We start from the raw sequence: 16,164 nt of genomic DNA, 5'->3' as shown, positions 1-16,164 counted from the left end.
GCTTCTGTTCCTTAATGCGAAGCTGTTCCACGTTGGCAGTCAATAAAATGGCCCCCAAGCACCCCCTCTGCTCCAAAGCACTGCTGCCTTCATTAAGCTGTCGGCTGGCCTTGTTCACACTTGGCTGGACCTAACAACGTTGGCAAACTGGAGCGATGCCTCGGGAGCTGGAGTTGTTTTAATCACCGTTTGCCGCCTGGCCTTTCTGCTCGTTCTGGGCACAAAGTGACTGGTGGGCTGACCCCAGGAGTAACCACGGAGGGTAAGGGGTGTAAAAAAAAAAGTCAAGAGGACAATGGTCACTCCAGGGTGGAAGCCGACCCTGCCTTTCATCAAGTAGCTGTGGCTGCTATCTTGGCTTTTTTTTTGACCTTCACCCACCAGACATACTTGGATTCTTTGTAGAAATGAGATGCCTGGGACTTAAGAAGAAGCAGACTGATTGATTGATTGATTAGATTTTATGATGATCTTTTCCTCATATACAACCACCCTTCTGTACCATTTCCTGAAAGCCACTTGTGTGAAATAGTATAGGGTCTCCTGCTTGAGCAGGGGGTTGGTCTAGAAGACCTCCAAGGTTCCTTCCAGCTCTATTCTATTCTGTTCTGTTCTACTCTATACTCTACTCTACTCTATATTCACTATTCTATTCTTCTCTATACTCTACTCTACTCTATTCACTATTCTATTCTACTCTATTCTGTTCTACACTATTCTATTCTGTTCTGTTTTGTTCTGTTCTACTCTATAAACTACTCTACCCTATATTCACTATTCTATTCTTCTCTATATTCTACTCTACTCTACTCTGTATTCACTATTCTATTCTGCTCTATACTCTACTCTATTCACTATTCTACTCTATTCTACTCTATTCTACTCTATTCTACTCTATTCTATTCTATTCTACTCTACTCTACTCTACTCTACTCTACTCTACTCTACTCTACTCTACTCTACTCTACTCTACTCCATTCCATTCCTTTCCATTCCTTTCCATTCCATTCTACTGTATTTGTATTCTATTTCTACTCCTCTTCTCTTCTCTTCTCTTCTCTTCTCTACTCTACTCTACTCTACTCTACTCTACTCTACTCTACTCTACTCCATTCCATTCCTTTCCATTCCATTCCATTCCATTCCATTCTACTGTATTTGTATTCTCTTCTCTTCTCTTCTCTTCTCTTCTCTTCTCTTCTCTTCTCTTCTCTTCTCTTCTCTTCTCTTCTCTTCTCTCCTCTCCTCTCCTCTCCTCTCCTCTCCTCTCCTCTCTACTCTACTCTACTCTACTCTGTATTCACTATTCTATTCTTCTCTATACTCTACTCTACTCTACTCACTATTCTACTCTACTCTACTCTATTCTATTCTTTTGAAGACAGCAAAGTCCACATTTTAGACAGAGAGGACCGCTGGTTTAAAAGAGGGGTCAAAAAGAGACCATCTATGTCAAAACTGAACAGCTGTCTCTCAACAGAGGGGCAGGGATGTGACATCATTTGTGTCCTGTTTACAAGACAGTCCTTTCCGCAGTTCCAAGGAGGTTCCACACCCATTTGCACTCTGATTCAGGTGACCCTGAGGGCACAGCTAAACCTCCAAGTGGCCTCAATGACTCTCAGAAAGAGTGCTAATGACCAGATGACTGCAAGGTATATAGATCCTTCCATTCTCCACCATTCAGTCAGAGCTGAAGAAGCTTCTTAGATGAGAAGGGAAATGTCTTCAAAGGAAAAACGAAGTCCAGTTGCCTCTTGAAAAAGCACCTTTGGGATAAAAGCACATCACACCATCTGGCTTTATCTCCCTTAGATAGAGGTTTGTCTGGAGCCGTAGGCAGCCCCACAGGAGTTGGGAATGGTTGCCTGGCACACGGGCCAGTTTGTTTCCAGTTTGGCTGATGGTCTCCTGCTGTTGTTTATCTGGGCTACTGACATTCATGCCTCGGATGGAATCCGAAAGGTGAGCCATGGGCAGCTGCTTGGTGTGGTTGGTTCCATCTGGAGAACCTGGGGTGAAAATACATCCCCTTGCATAAGTTTCGATGATGCCCAATTTGTGGCTGAATTTGGAGACCTTGAAGCGGTTGCCGACCGAGTGGTGAGGTGGGCTAGATGTGAAGCTTTCGCCTCACAATCAGCAGGCTGTGAGTTTGATCCTAGGTAGAGGCAGATATTTCTCTCTCTGGGCACAATGAGAATATATCCGCTGAGCGAAACTCCTCATTGGCGACAAGGAGGGCATCTGGCCAGTAAACACTCAGCTCCATTCAGTTGCCAGAGACTCCATCCTGCAAGGGATTATATGGGGTCATTAAAAGAAGAAGAAGATGATGAAAGTGGTCCTTGACTGTAATAGCAATAGCGCTTTGACTTATACTGCTTCCCAGAGCTTTACAGCCCTCTCTAAGTGGTTTACAGCCCAACAATCTGGCTCCTCATTTTATCCACCTTGGAAGGATGGAAGGCTAAGTCCACCTTGAGCATGGTGAGTTTCAAACTCCTGGCCAAGCGTCTGCATCATCACAGGGATGTTGCAACGGGCGTAAGTGTGAAAAACGGTCATGTCACTTTTTTCAGTGCTGTCGTAACTTTGAATGGTCACTAAACGAATTGTTGTAAGTTGAGGACTACCCGTGTTGGGGCCCCGTTTTGCAAAAGGGTGCCCTGCTTTTATTTAAAATAAATAAATAAAAGAAGACTTCAGAAATGCAAAAGTCACTTTTTCACAGTGATGTTCTTAGAACTGCAATGTTAGGATCTTCTTTATATATATATATATATATTTGTGGTCCTAGGATGAATGCAGTCACAAGAGAAAATAGGTGCATTCTCCCACCAAATTCTTAATGCATTTTTTTTCATTAGTATGTTAACAACAAAGACAGTATTGTGATGAAAACTTGGCATCGTGCTGTACGTTTTGTTAGTTTGAGGTTAAAACCTGTGGGGCTGCAAAACAGAATTGGAGGGTTAAGCCCAAGGCTCTGCTGTCTGCGCTAATATACAACAAACCTGTGTTGTCATTGGCACCGCACCTGTAAGCATAATTAAAATTATTACAGTGATCAAAACACTGGGAAATTGAAAGAGCAAGCCAATGCTTTGGGAAAGCGTTTCCTTTCCTCCCCCATCCTTGTTTGACTGATTCCTCAGCAAATTCAACTTAGAAATAAACCCCTTTATATCCAACAGAGCTTATACTTTGCCTTGTATTACATTGTTAATCTCTGATCCCACCTCTGCTCCATTCCAGCCCTTTTGGAAGACTTGGCTTTTTTTTTTCTGATAAAGTCTTTTGCCTTCTCCTGCGATTTGCTGTTATTTTCATTAGGAAAATAAAAAAGGAAACAATCCTTTTTGATGAGCGAAATGGCTTTGAAATAATTGCATTTATGCCTGAACACATCTTCTTTCCTTCCTTCCTCCCTCCCTCCCTCCCTTCCTCCCTCCCTCCCTCCCCCTCTTTCCTTTCCTTTCCTTTCCTTCCTTATTTCTTCCTTCCTTCCTCCTCCCTCCCTCCCCCTCCTTCCTTCTTTCCTCCCTCCATTCCTTCCTTCCCTATTTTCTTCCTTCCTTCTTTCCTTCCTTCCTTTCTTTCCACCCAACCTCCCTCCCTCCTTTCTTCCTTCCCTTCCCTTCCGTCCTTCCTTTCTCCTTCCTTCCTTCCTTCCTCCCTCCCTCCCTCCCTCCGTCCCTCTTTCCTTTCCTTTCCTTCCCTTCCTTATTTCTTCCTTCCTTCCCTCCCTTCCCCCTCCTTCCTTCTTCCCTCCCTCCATTCCTTCCTTCCCTCTTTTTCTTCCTTCTTTCCTTCCTTTCTTTCCATCCACCCTCCCTCCCTTCTTTCTTCCTTTCCTTCTCTTCCCTTCCCTTCCTGTCCTTCCTTTCTTCTTCCTTTCCTTTCCTTTTCCTTTCCTTTCCTTCCTTCCCTTTTCCTTCCTTCCTTCCTTCCTTCCTTCCTTCCTTCCTTCCTTCCTTCCTTCTTCCTTCCTTCCTTCCTTCCTTCCTTCCTTCCTTCCTTCCTTCCTTCCTTCCTTCCTTCCTTCCTTCCTTCCTTCCTTCCTTCCTTCCTTCCTTCCTTCTTGGAACATACACAACATTTTTATGAAAAGCTCATTGAAAGTAGATGGGTGAGGCACAGTCTTTGACCACCTGGGAGATAGACTATCTCTTGGGTCAAGTGAAGGCTGACCACTGTGCATACGGTTGGGGAAGCAAATATGTCGGTGTCTGGCTGTTTGGAGATCAAGCCCCCTGCCACCTCTATTGAGGGAAATGAGTGAATACTGTTGAGGTAATTCCCCGTTAGGAGAATGAGTGCATACAGGGAGACATATTTGAGAGTAGTGTTTGAATAATACACACACACAGCACACAGATACACTGTACAGTAAATGTAGGTTTTACTTCCAGAAACGTTAAGCAAAGTCCAAAATAAGCAATCCAAAGTCATTCACAGGTAAATCAGTCAGTTTTTCAATCCAGGGATAATCCAATAACAAATTCCAGTGTCAAAAACAGTTCAGTATCAGACTTACATCAAATCCACGAATATCAGTCAATTAGGAAGAATTGCAAAACTCTCCAACAGAAGGAAACAGAGAGACTCACTCAGACACACTCTCTTCTGAGACTAAGACTAAAACAACCCAGGTTTCTGGCTCCATCTTATGGCCGTTTGAGAAACCACACCTAATTACAGTTTTGCATTTTCTTAAAGATACAGTTTTAAAATGTTTATCCTGGTTTATATATTTCTAACCCAAATACCTGTTAGGTGACTTATATTCCTAACAAATACCCCCACTTGTCTGAATTTGTGTGAATTCAGAGAGATGGACTACCTCCCCCACACCCCCACTATTAAGCAAAAATGGGCTTAACTCCAGGGTTCAGAACATTGTAGGGTTTGAGAGGTCCCTGGTGCTCTCTGAGTTTGATTGTTTTCTTGCCAATGTTTCACGACCTAAAGTAGATGTTTACCTAGTTAGCTAGAGTAGCACTGATAGTGTTACCTAGTTGGGTCATGAAACATCTGCGAGAAAACAGCCAAGCTCAGAGAGCACCAAGGACCCCTCATGTCAACCCAGGGCTACCAATATTCTCCTTTATTGGCTAGTGTGGGGTCTGCCTGGGTCTTATGGGCTGCTCCTTTATCCGGGGTAGAATATGTGGATTCTCAGCCAGGCAGGAACATATCTGATGCTTTGTCCTGCACTTCATTTCTCCTATCTGATGCACCACTGCAAAGCATACGTCACCATCCCTGAACCAAGCTGCCAACTCCAGGATGACCTCAGGAGGAGGCTGGTCCCAGTTCCTGAAGGGTTTTGGGGTGGGGGAGAGGAGGAGTGGTGATGTTGGGGGGGCTGGAATGCTTTCTACCTCCCCGGCAACATTCCTGCCCCATCGTTCCCTTTTCTATGGTGCCAGAGGAGATAACGCCTCAAACATGATATATGGAGTGTGTTTTCAGAGGCTGTAGCCAACGCCATCTGCTGCGCTACTTAGGGGAGGAAGGGGGCTGTGGGTTTTACAACCTCCCTGATGGATTACTAAGGACTGGGCTACACAAGAGGCAAAAGGAAGATGTGTATCTGTCTGCATGAGAGGAGAAGGGATAAATGGTTCCTTGTGGGAATCTGGAAGAAGGGGAAATGACTCTAGATTAGAAGGACCAGGACTGTTGTTCGTTTAATGTGCTGTCCAGCCAGTATATAGTTTAATGGGAATTGGCATAGTTAGTTAGGAATTGGGAAGGTGTCCCCTTAAGGGAATGCATCATGGTAAATGTAGTTAAAGCATCTTGGGAAATGTAGTCCATATCATGTGGCCCCATCTGTAATCCTGATTGGTCACTGAATTGACCTTTGGTTGGGTTGTGGGAGGTTCCTGCACTCTTGCCTGAACCCAGCATCGTGCTAGCGTCTCACCTCCTTGCTCCTTCAATATGGGATGAAAGATTACCATCCTTTTACACTAGGAAGTCAACTATGCAAGGATTTGGACATTGAGATGAATCTTGATGTAACCGTGAGTTATATATGAGGATACCTGATGAACCAATAAAGGAACTTTGCATGGATGCTTTCTAGAGTTATCTGTCTGTCTTTATACATTCCGCCAGTAATTGTAAAGGACAGAACAAAGTTACAAGGGCACTGAAAAAAAGTGACTTATGACCGTTTTTCACACTTATGACTGTTGCAGCATTCGCCCATGGTCACGTGATCAAAATTCAGTTGCTTGGCAACTGGTTCATATTTATGACATTTGTTCAGTGGTGGGATTGGAATAATTTAACAAGCGGTTATCTGGCTGGGTAGGCATGGCTGGTCAGTCATGTGACTGGGTGCGTGATGTCACTCATCACACCCAGTCCCGCCTCCCGGCCACTCACCTCAAAGGCAGAGATAGGATTCAGCCAGTTGGGGCTAATCCCACCACTGGCTGGCCCCGCCCCTACCCCCACCCATTTTTCGGCCTGTTTTCAGACTGTTTTCAGGCCATTTTTTTGGCCGTTTTCAGGCCATTTTAGGCTGTTTTCTGGCCATTTTCAGGCTGATTGCAGTCCATTTTTTGGGTCATTTTCAGGCCATTTTTGGGCCATTTTCAGGCCGTTATCAGGCTGTTTTCCAGGCTGTTTTCAGGCTATTGCTTGGGTCATATTCAGGCCATTTTGGGGCTGCTTTCAGGCTGCTTTCAGGCCATTTTCAGGCTGTTTTCGGGGCTGTTTTCAGCACATTTTTGGGCCATTTTAAGGCTGTTTTGGGGCTGTTTTCAGGCTGTTTTTTGGGTCATTTTCAGGCCATTTTCCAGGCTGTTTCCAGGCTGTTTTCAGGCCATTTTGGGGTTATTTTCAGGCCTGATTTCCGGCCTATTTTCAGCCCATTTTGGGGCCATTTTCAGGCTGTTTTCAGGCTGTTTTGGGGATGTTTTCAGGCTATTTTCAGTCCGTTTTTGGGTCATTTTCAGGCCATTTTCCAGGCTGTTTCCAGGCTGTTTTCAGACCATTTTGGGGCCATTTTTGGCCCCAAAACGGCCTGGAAAACGGCCTGGAAAACAGGTTGAAAAATGATTTGGGGTGAGACCAGCCAGTGGTGGGATTTGCTGGTTCTCCGAACTGTGCAGAATCTTAACTACCGGTTCGCCTGAACTGGTGCGAACCGGCAGCAGCCCACCTTTGCAGTTGTTGTGTCCCAAGGTTGTGTGATCATGTTTTTTTTTTTTTTTGCAACTGGTTCATATTTATGACCGTTGCAGTGTCCTGGGGTCATGTGATCCCCTTTTGCAACCTTCTGTCAAGCAAAGTCAAAGGGGAAGCCGGATTCGCTTAGCAACCGTGTTGCTAACTTAACACCTGTGGTAATTCACTGAACAACGGTGGCAAGAAAAGTCATAAAATGGGGACAAAACTCGCTAAACAACCATCTCACTTAGCAACAGAAATTCTGGGCTCAATTGTGGTTGTAAGCCGAGGACTACCTTTATAGGGCAGAATTTTTCAGCCTCAGCCATTTTAAGATGGGTGGACTCCAACTCCCAGAATTCCCCAGCCATGCTGAGTAGGGAATTCCAGGAGCTGAAGTCCATGCCTGCTGGCTGAGGGATTCTGGGAGTTGAAGTGCAGAGTTGCTGAGAAACCCAATGTACGGGGGATCTATTTAATTGAAAGGTTGAAGCTCTGCAAACTTCTGGATGCTACCCAGATTTGCCTGGAGGAAACAAATTTAATTAATGACAAAGTAGGATTGGAACATAATGCTAATCGAACCTTCCCATGTTTCCTCTTGCTATTGGGATTTTTTTTTTCCCTTGAAATTCTTATTTCCTCCCCTGGGTTGGAGTTTTGTCCTTTCGGGTGAAGGTGAGCCGTTTAAGATAATGTGCTCCTGTGACTAAATCTCCCTTTATAAGTCAAAGGCAGGCCTACATTTGGGAGGAAAAATGCGAGATAACTTGAAAGACAGCTTAGGCAGAGCTTAGAGAAGCCTCTGAAGGGGGAATAGATTGCCCTTGGGAGCCTAAGCTGCTAAGCTCAGTCTCACACACACACACACATATACGCATACACAGCAGCACACAACAGTGTGTATGTGTGCGGCGTATCCCTCCATCTTTGTGGTAGTAGGAATTACAGCAATGGCAAGGATCCAAGGCAACCCTTCTTCCGTCTGCTGAGTGAAAATGAAGGTGTCCCTCGAGGACGGCACTTTCCCATTTCATGCCTAGATGCTGCTTTAACAGACTAATGGCAGGGAAGGTGGACCAGATCCTCACAAATGCCTGGTCAACCTCCCTGCCGTGAATTGACGCCATTTGCTAGCGTTAGGCAAATGAGATGGAGGATGGCGGGTTAAATTTGGTTGCATGCAAAGTCTGCTGCATCAAAGGGTAGTCAGCAGCGGCCTCCCCTAAAGAAAAATACTTGACACGGATCCAGTGGCGATATTCTACCGGTTCGGCCCGGTTCTGGCGTACCGGTAGCACCAAAGATCAGCTGGTAGAGAACCGGTTTGCTCGGAGCCTCTCTGATGATCTGCAGTTGGGCCCACCTGCCAGCCCCTGCTCCTAGGTCCTTTTTAACCTCTCAGCTGTTTGGCCCGGCAGAGCGGATTGCCGTAGCTTAGTTTGTACTGTTTTAATACGTGCACAAAGCGTGGGATTGGTGCACTGACATGATTGCGCGAGTCATGCAATCCCAACCCTGCAGCCACTCCTGCTAAGCCATGCTGACAGAACCAGGGATGGGAACTTTTGAATCCCACCACTGCATGGATCCCTTGCAGACTTCACTTGGTAATGGTCAGAAAGTGGTTTTGCCATGGTTTTCACTCTGATTGGATTTCCCAGTCTACTCTACAGCTCTGCGATCTCCTGGTGGTCTCCTGTCTGGTTACTAAAGGTGAAGGTTTCCTCTGTCCTGTCCTGTCTGACTAGGACGCAATGCTCATCTCCATTTCCTAGATGAGGGAGCCAGCATTGTCCAAAGATGCGTCTGCGGTCATGGGGTCAGCATGAAAATACAGAACGCCGTTCCCTTCCCCATTGAAGTGGTACCTATTTATCTAGTCGCATTTGCATGCTTTCGAACTGCTAGGTGGGAGGGAGCTGAGGCAAGTGATGGGAGATCATCCCATCACTTGCGTCACTCGGGTCTTGAACGCGAGAGGTCAGCTTTCCAGCTGATAAGCTCAGCATCTTTAACCACTGAGCCAATGCGTCCCCCTTGTCCAGTTACTAATTGGATCCAATTCGGCTAAGATCAAGTACATGCTTATGTATGTGTATGTGTTTCAAATGAGCCTATTGACAAAAAAATTAAGGGCCTGTCTTTCAATAGTTTTCCTTATTGTGGAGCAACATTGGAAATGTAGTGTTGGATGGTCTGTAAGACATGAGTTAGATAATGTTTACTTATTTAAATTCTATCGCCACCCGTATCAACCAAGTGACTCTGGGTAGTTTCCAATTATAAAACAATAACACATGGAAAGCCTTTAAAAACAATGCAAAATTGTATATATACAGCCGAGATGATTAACAATAAAGCCGAGGAACGAGATCCTTAATATATTCAGAACCTCAGGTCTGGGTACACAGCTAAATGTTTAAAGCCTTATGAAAGGCCAGCAGGATTGGGCCCTGTTCTAACCTCTGAGGGAAGAATATTCCACAAAGCAGGGGCCACAGCAGGGAAGGCCTGTCTTCTCATTCCCTCCAGTCAAAACACCATGACTGATGGGATCTGTAGCATGCCCAATCTGATGGACCAGGTTGGACAGGTAGAGAATCTTGAAAAATGATGTTCGCTCAGAACACCTGGTCCCATGCCATGTATGGCTTTAAAGGAGACAACCAGCGCCTTGAATTGCACCCGAAAACACAACAGTAGCCAATGCAACTGACATAATACCGTGTTTCCCTGAAAATAAGACCCGTTGTTATTTTCTTTTGGTCCCCAAAATAAGCACTAGGGCTTATTTTGGGAGAAACATGCTTTCAGGGTGATCAGCCTGGCAGGGCTCCCTGCCCCACCCCCCAGTGCACACTGCTTCCACCTGCTGCTTGCACAGGTACTCAACTCACCTGTGTTGCGTGGGATACAACTGCTGCCAGAGACTGTTGGCCTGTGCACGCTCGCCCCCTCTGATGCTGGCCACCTTCACTACCCTTCACCAAGGCTTATTTTGGGTGTAGGGCTTATATTAAGTGCACACGGTAAAAACAGGCTAGGGCTTATTTTGTGTTGTGCTCAGGTTAGTCTTAGTTGCCGGGGGATTTGAGCTGGTGAGATGTGGTCCTGTTGTTTGGCTTCGTGTTTGTGGTCGTGCCACATCTTCATGGTGGGCGTCCGTTCGCTTCATGTATGGGTCGGAGGGGTTTGAAGTGGGTAGTGAGAAGAATAAGTGCACGCATTGAAGAACACAAGAACTGAATCAAAAAAGAAGAACCGACCTCTTCCCTTGTCCAACACCTCAAAGCCACAGGACATGAGATTGACTTTAAAAATACCAGAACTATCGCCAAAACTGAACACTTCAACAACAGAATAATCAGAGAAGCCATAGAGAGAGAAAAGTACCTACACAGCATGAATAAACGAGATGATACCTCCCGCCTACCAGCCATTTGGAAACCCGCCCTCATTAACAAACAAGTACCTAACATGAAGAATGACACCAGACCCACACCCACGAGAGCCACACAAGATGCTACCACCACACCTCCATGTAGAAAGCAGACTCACACCCACACAGATGATGAGACATGACCACGGACCAGAAGCCGTACCGCAGCTGCGTCACTACGCACTTCAAACTCCTCTGACCCATACATGAAGCGAATGGACGCCCACATGAAGATGTGGCACGACCACGAACGCGAAGCCAAACAACAGGATCACAGCTCACCAGCTCAAATCTCCCAGCAACTAAGACTAACCTGAGCCCAACCAAGCCCCCACCTGAACAGAACACACCCCCAGCCAATCAGAACACAGCCAACCCCCAACCAATCAGAACACAGCCAAACCCCCAACCAATGAGAACACCCCCACCCAATCAGAACACAGCCAAGCCCCCACCCAATCAAGTCACACCCCACTAGCAATTAAAAGGAAGAAGCAGCTGCAAGCTCACATTACTCCGAGAAGCACAAAGTCGAAGACACAAGCCTGAAGATGACGAATAAGACTTCGTCGAAACATTGTCAAGATACTTCCAATTTTACGCGGAGAAAACCTGAATAACCAAAGATCCATATATATATATATATGTATGTGTGTATGTATGTATGTATGTATGCATGCATGCATGTATGTATTTGTTTTCTGAGGTTTTCGTGGGTATTTGTATGTTGATCTTTGGATATATATATATATATATATATATATATATATATATATATATATATATATATATATATATATATATATATATATATATATTCTTAAGTTTTCAGCGGTACTTACATGTATGGCCTTCGGCTTTGTTCGGGTATTTTCCCACGTCATTGTAGTTGTTCTTTTAAAGTTGTAGCAACGTTTCAGCAGAATCTCATCTGCCATCATCAGGCTTCTGTATATATATATATATTTGTTGTCTTACGTTTTCGCGGGTATTTATATGTATGGTATTCAGCTTTGTTCAGGTATTTTTCCACATCATTATAGTTGTGCTTTTAAAGTTGTAGCAACGTTTCAGCAGAATCACATCTGCCATCATCAGGCTTCTGTATAGTGAATATACAGAAGCCTGATGATGGCAGATGAGATTCTGCCGAAATGTTGCTACAACTTTAAAAGCACAACTACAGTGACGTGGGAAAATACCCAAACAAAGCTGAATACCATACATACATACATAGATACATACATACATACATACATACATATATGTTTTCTTAAGTTTTCGCGGGTACTTACATGTATAGTATTCACCTGAACATATATTTCCTGCTCTTTATTCCAGCACCTTGCCAGTTACACACAATCCCCAGGTTACAGTGGAGAAGGGCTGAATTTGGCCCAACCTGGTTGGGAATCCTTGAAAATAACTCTCCCTCCCCTGCTTTAATAAAGACCCCCCCCCCCCCCCAACTCAAGGCAAAGCAAGGCCTGGGAAATTAAAAACCAGCCATTGGAAATCAGGGCATCCACCAAAGTCCCTGAGTTGTGTGTTTTGTCCAAAGAATTGTAACCGAATCGTCTTGAGTTCCCCACATCGCTCCGTAATTACACCCCGCGAGAAATGAAGAGAAAGTGGACGGGAAACCCAAAACCTTTTCGGGGCCAATGTTGAGCATCAATGAGAGCATTGTTTCCATAGACACTTACACCGATTCAAGCAGGAGATACAGCCAAGTTGGATTACAGGCTATTGGGACTGAAGATGGCTCCTTCCAATAACAATGGGAGACGCCTAGGGAAATCTCAGTTTCCTTGCTTCGGATGCGTTTCGCTCACAAACCGCCGTCAGAGAATCCAAGAGGAGTCATGCAAAGCACCCAGCCGTTCCCTGATTTGACCCCATCATTTGGCAAAGAGCGGTAAGGGCTGGAGGAGGTAAATTATTATTCTAATTTTTTTTAAAAAAATTCTGCTTTTATGACTTTTATAAGTAGCTGAAGGCACTGAATATACAATACTCCTGTTTTTCTTAGAACAGCAACTCTGTCTTGTTTGGTTGGGCTGAAAAAGAGGGACTGACCGAAAGTAACCCAGTCTGGTTTTCATGCCTAAGGCAGGACTAGAACTCACAGCCTCCTGGTGATTGGCCCAAAGTAGTTTTCCATAATAGTATAGAGTAGCCATTTCTGTAACAATAAATGTATCTAATTGGTAAAACCCAAAATCAAAAGGTTCATTTTTTTTGTCCACCTCAAGCACAAAGTCCAGAAACGGTTTCCAAGTAGAAACAAAAGTAATTGAATTTTTTTTTCTTTGATCCAAGCAGTCGATTTGGCCATCACTGCTAGACCTCCATTAATTTTTGCACAATATGGGCTTTCAAGGCAGTTACTCTCTGAAAATCTCCCTGAATTTTCAAGAACTTTTCCTTTATGTACACTGAGAGCATATGCACCGAGACAAATTCCTTGTGTGTTCAATCACACTTGGCCAATAAAAGAATTCTATTCTATTCTATTCTATTCTATTCTATTCTATTCTATTCTATTCTATTCTATTCTATTCTATTCCATTCCATTCCATTCCATTTTCTGTTCTGTTCTATTCTATTCTATTCTATGCTATTTTCTATTCTATTCCATTCCATACGATTTTCTATTCTATTCTATTCTATTCTATTCTATTCTATTCTATTCTATTCTATTCTATTCTATTCTATTCTATTTTCTGTTCTATTCTATGCTATTTTCTATTCTATTCCATACGATTTTCTATTCTTATTCTATTCTATTCTATTCTATTCTATTCTATTCTATTCTATTCCATTCCATTCCATTCCATCTTCTATTCTATTCTATTCTATTCTATTCTATTCTATTCTATTCTATTCTATTCTATTCTATTCTATTCTATTCTATTCTATTCTATTCCATTCCATTCCATCCCCTATTCTATTCTGTTCTGTTCTGTTCCGTTCCGTTCCATTCCATTCCCTATTCTATTCTATTCTATTCTATTCTATTCTATTCTATTCTATTCTCTATTCTATTCTATTCAATTCCATTCCATTCCCTATTCTATTCTGTTCTGTTCTGTTCTGTTCCGTTCCATTCCATTCCCTATTCTATTCTATTCTATTCTATTCTATTCTATTCTATTCTATTCCATTCCATTCCATTCCATTCCATTCCATTCCCTATTCTATTCTGTTCTGTTCTGTTCTGTTCTGTTCCATTCCATTCCCTATTCTATTCTATTCTATTCTATTCTATTCTATTCTATTCTATTCTATTCTATTCTATTCTATTCTATTCTATTCTATTCTATTCTATTCCATTCAATTCCATTTTCTATTCTATTCTATTCTATTCTATTCTATTCTATTCTATTCTGTTCTGTTCTGTTCTGTTCTGTTCTGTTCTGTTCTATTCTATTCTATTCCATTCCATTCCATTCCATTCCATTCCATTCCATTCTAAACACATTAGAAGCTCTGCCATTGTTGAAGGCATTGAGGAATCTGGTAAGGAAATGTCTCTGTAAGGTTCCTTCCAACTCTGCTAATCTAATCTAATCTAATCTAATCTAATCTAATCCTGATCTAGGGGTCATCCAGAGAATATGGCAACCAGGTCATGGTTGTCCTAAAGGTGCCTTTTTCAGGAGGCAACTGGACATTCTTGTTTTTTCTTTTGAAGACGTTTCGCTTCTCATCCAAGAAGCTTCTTAAGCTCTAACGGAATAGTGGGGAATGGAAGGATTGATATTCCTTGCAGACAGCTGGTCATTTGCATTCTGGTCATTTGCAGAACGACCCTCTAAAAGGATGCAAATGACCAGCTGTCTGCAAGGAATATCAATCCTTCCATCCCCCACCATCCTGTCAGAGCTAAAGAAGCTTCTTGGATGAGAAGTGAAATGTCTTCAAAGAAAAAACAACGAGAAGAAAGTCCAGTTGCCTCCTGAAAAAAACACCTTTAGGACAACCATGACCTGGATGACTGAGAATCTCTACAGATTTTTAACCAAGGGTGGTGCACAGGATCCATTTGTCTTCATGGCTGTGCGTGTAACAGCCTGTTCAGCTCCAGAGAAAAATCTCTGCTTGCTTTCTTTCTTTCTTTCTTTCTTTCTTTCTTTCTTTCTTTCTTTCTTTCTTTCTTTCTTTCTTTCTTTCTTTCTTTCTTTCTTTCTTTCTTTCTTTCTTTCTCTCTCTCTCTCTCTCTCTCTCTCTCTCTCTCTCTCTTTCTTTCTTTCTTGCTTGCTTGCTTGCTTGCTTGCTTGCTTTCTCTTTCTTTCTTTCTTTCTTTCTTTCTTTCTTTCTTTCTTTCTTTCTTTCTTTCTTTCCTTTCCTTCCTTCCTTCCTTCCTTCCTTCCTTCCTTCCTTCCTTCCTTCCTCCCTCCCTCCCTCCCTCCCTCCCTCCCTCCCTCCCTCCCTCCTCTTTCTTTCTTTCTTTCTTTCTTTCTTTTTCTTTCTTTCTTTCTTTCTTTCTTTCTTTCTTTCTTTCTTTCTTTCTTTCTTTCTTTCTTTCTTTCTTACTCTCTTTTTTTCTGTTACACAGCAGGTTGCTCATGCCTTTTCCTTCTTCTGAATGCCTCCTGTCCTGTCTCATCTGCTCTAGTTCCCCCCCTGATTGCTTTTCCGCCTGCAGGAAAGCCCAAGGGTGGTCTGAATGCAGCCCCCTACCCCGTTGATAACTGAGAAGGAGGATGCTGTATGGCCAGACCCCTGGAACTACGGCCTGGATTCTCCTTCGCAGCCCCGACTGGCGAGCACTTTGCCTCTGGCGTTTTCCTATTCTGAACAAGAGCCCCGGGTCCCAGGCCATTAGCAGGGTACTCTGCAATTCCACCCGCCCTTCTTTTGCAGATTGACAAGCAACGAAACATGCACGCGTTCAGCCCACGGAGCGTTTCTGCTTTTGGGATGTGCCGGGTGCTGTTTACCCCCCCCCCCACACACACACCTCCCCGTGTAAAATCTGTACCCATCCAACCAGATTGAGCAGATGGACAGGCTGCAGACCCTGACAGCCAAAGATGGTCAGCTGGCAGTGACTGCGGCCTCTATCCTATGGCACATCTCCCCCCCCCACTTTGGACATCAGAATGACCTTCACACTGTTAGCCTTTCATAAAGGCAAAGGTTTCCTCCATCCAGTCATGTCTGACGCTTAAGGATGGTGCTCATCTCCATGTTTTAGCTGAGCCAGTATTGTTCAAAGACACTTCTGTGGCCATATAGTCTCCTCCTCCTCCTCCTCCTCCTCCTCCTCCTCCTCCCTTCTTCCCCTTCTTCCTACTTCCTTCTCCTTCCCCTTCTTCCTACTTTCTCCTCCTCCTCTTCCTCCTCCTCCTCATTCCCCTTCTTCCTACTTTCTTCTTCTCCTCCTCCTCCTCCTCCTCCTTCCTACTTTCTTCTTCTTCTTCTCCTCCTCCTTCCCCTTCTTCCTACTTTCTCCTCCTCCTCCCTTCTTCTTCCCCTTCTTCCTCCTCCTCCTCCTCCTGCTCCTCCTCCTCCTACTTTCCCCT

The sequence above is a fragment of the Notechis scutatus genome, chromosome 4 (genome assembly GCF_049901735.1).
Source record: "Notechis scutatus isolate UNSWTSFEM ecotype Mainland chromosome 4, rNotScu1.2, whole genome shotgun sequence".
NCBI classification, from domain to species: Eukaryota; Metazoa; Chordata; class Lepidosauria; order Squamata; family Elapidae; genus Notechis; species Notechis scutatus.
The sequence above is the reverse complement of the archived record's forward strand: the minus strand, read 5'-3'. Positions refer to the sequence as shown.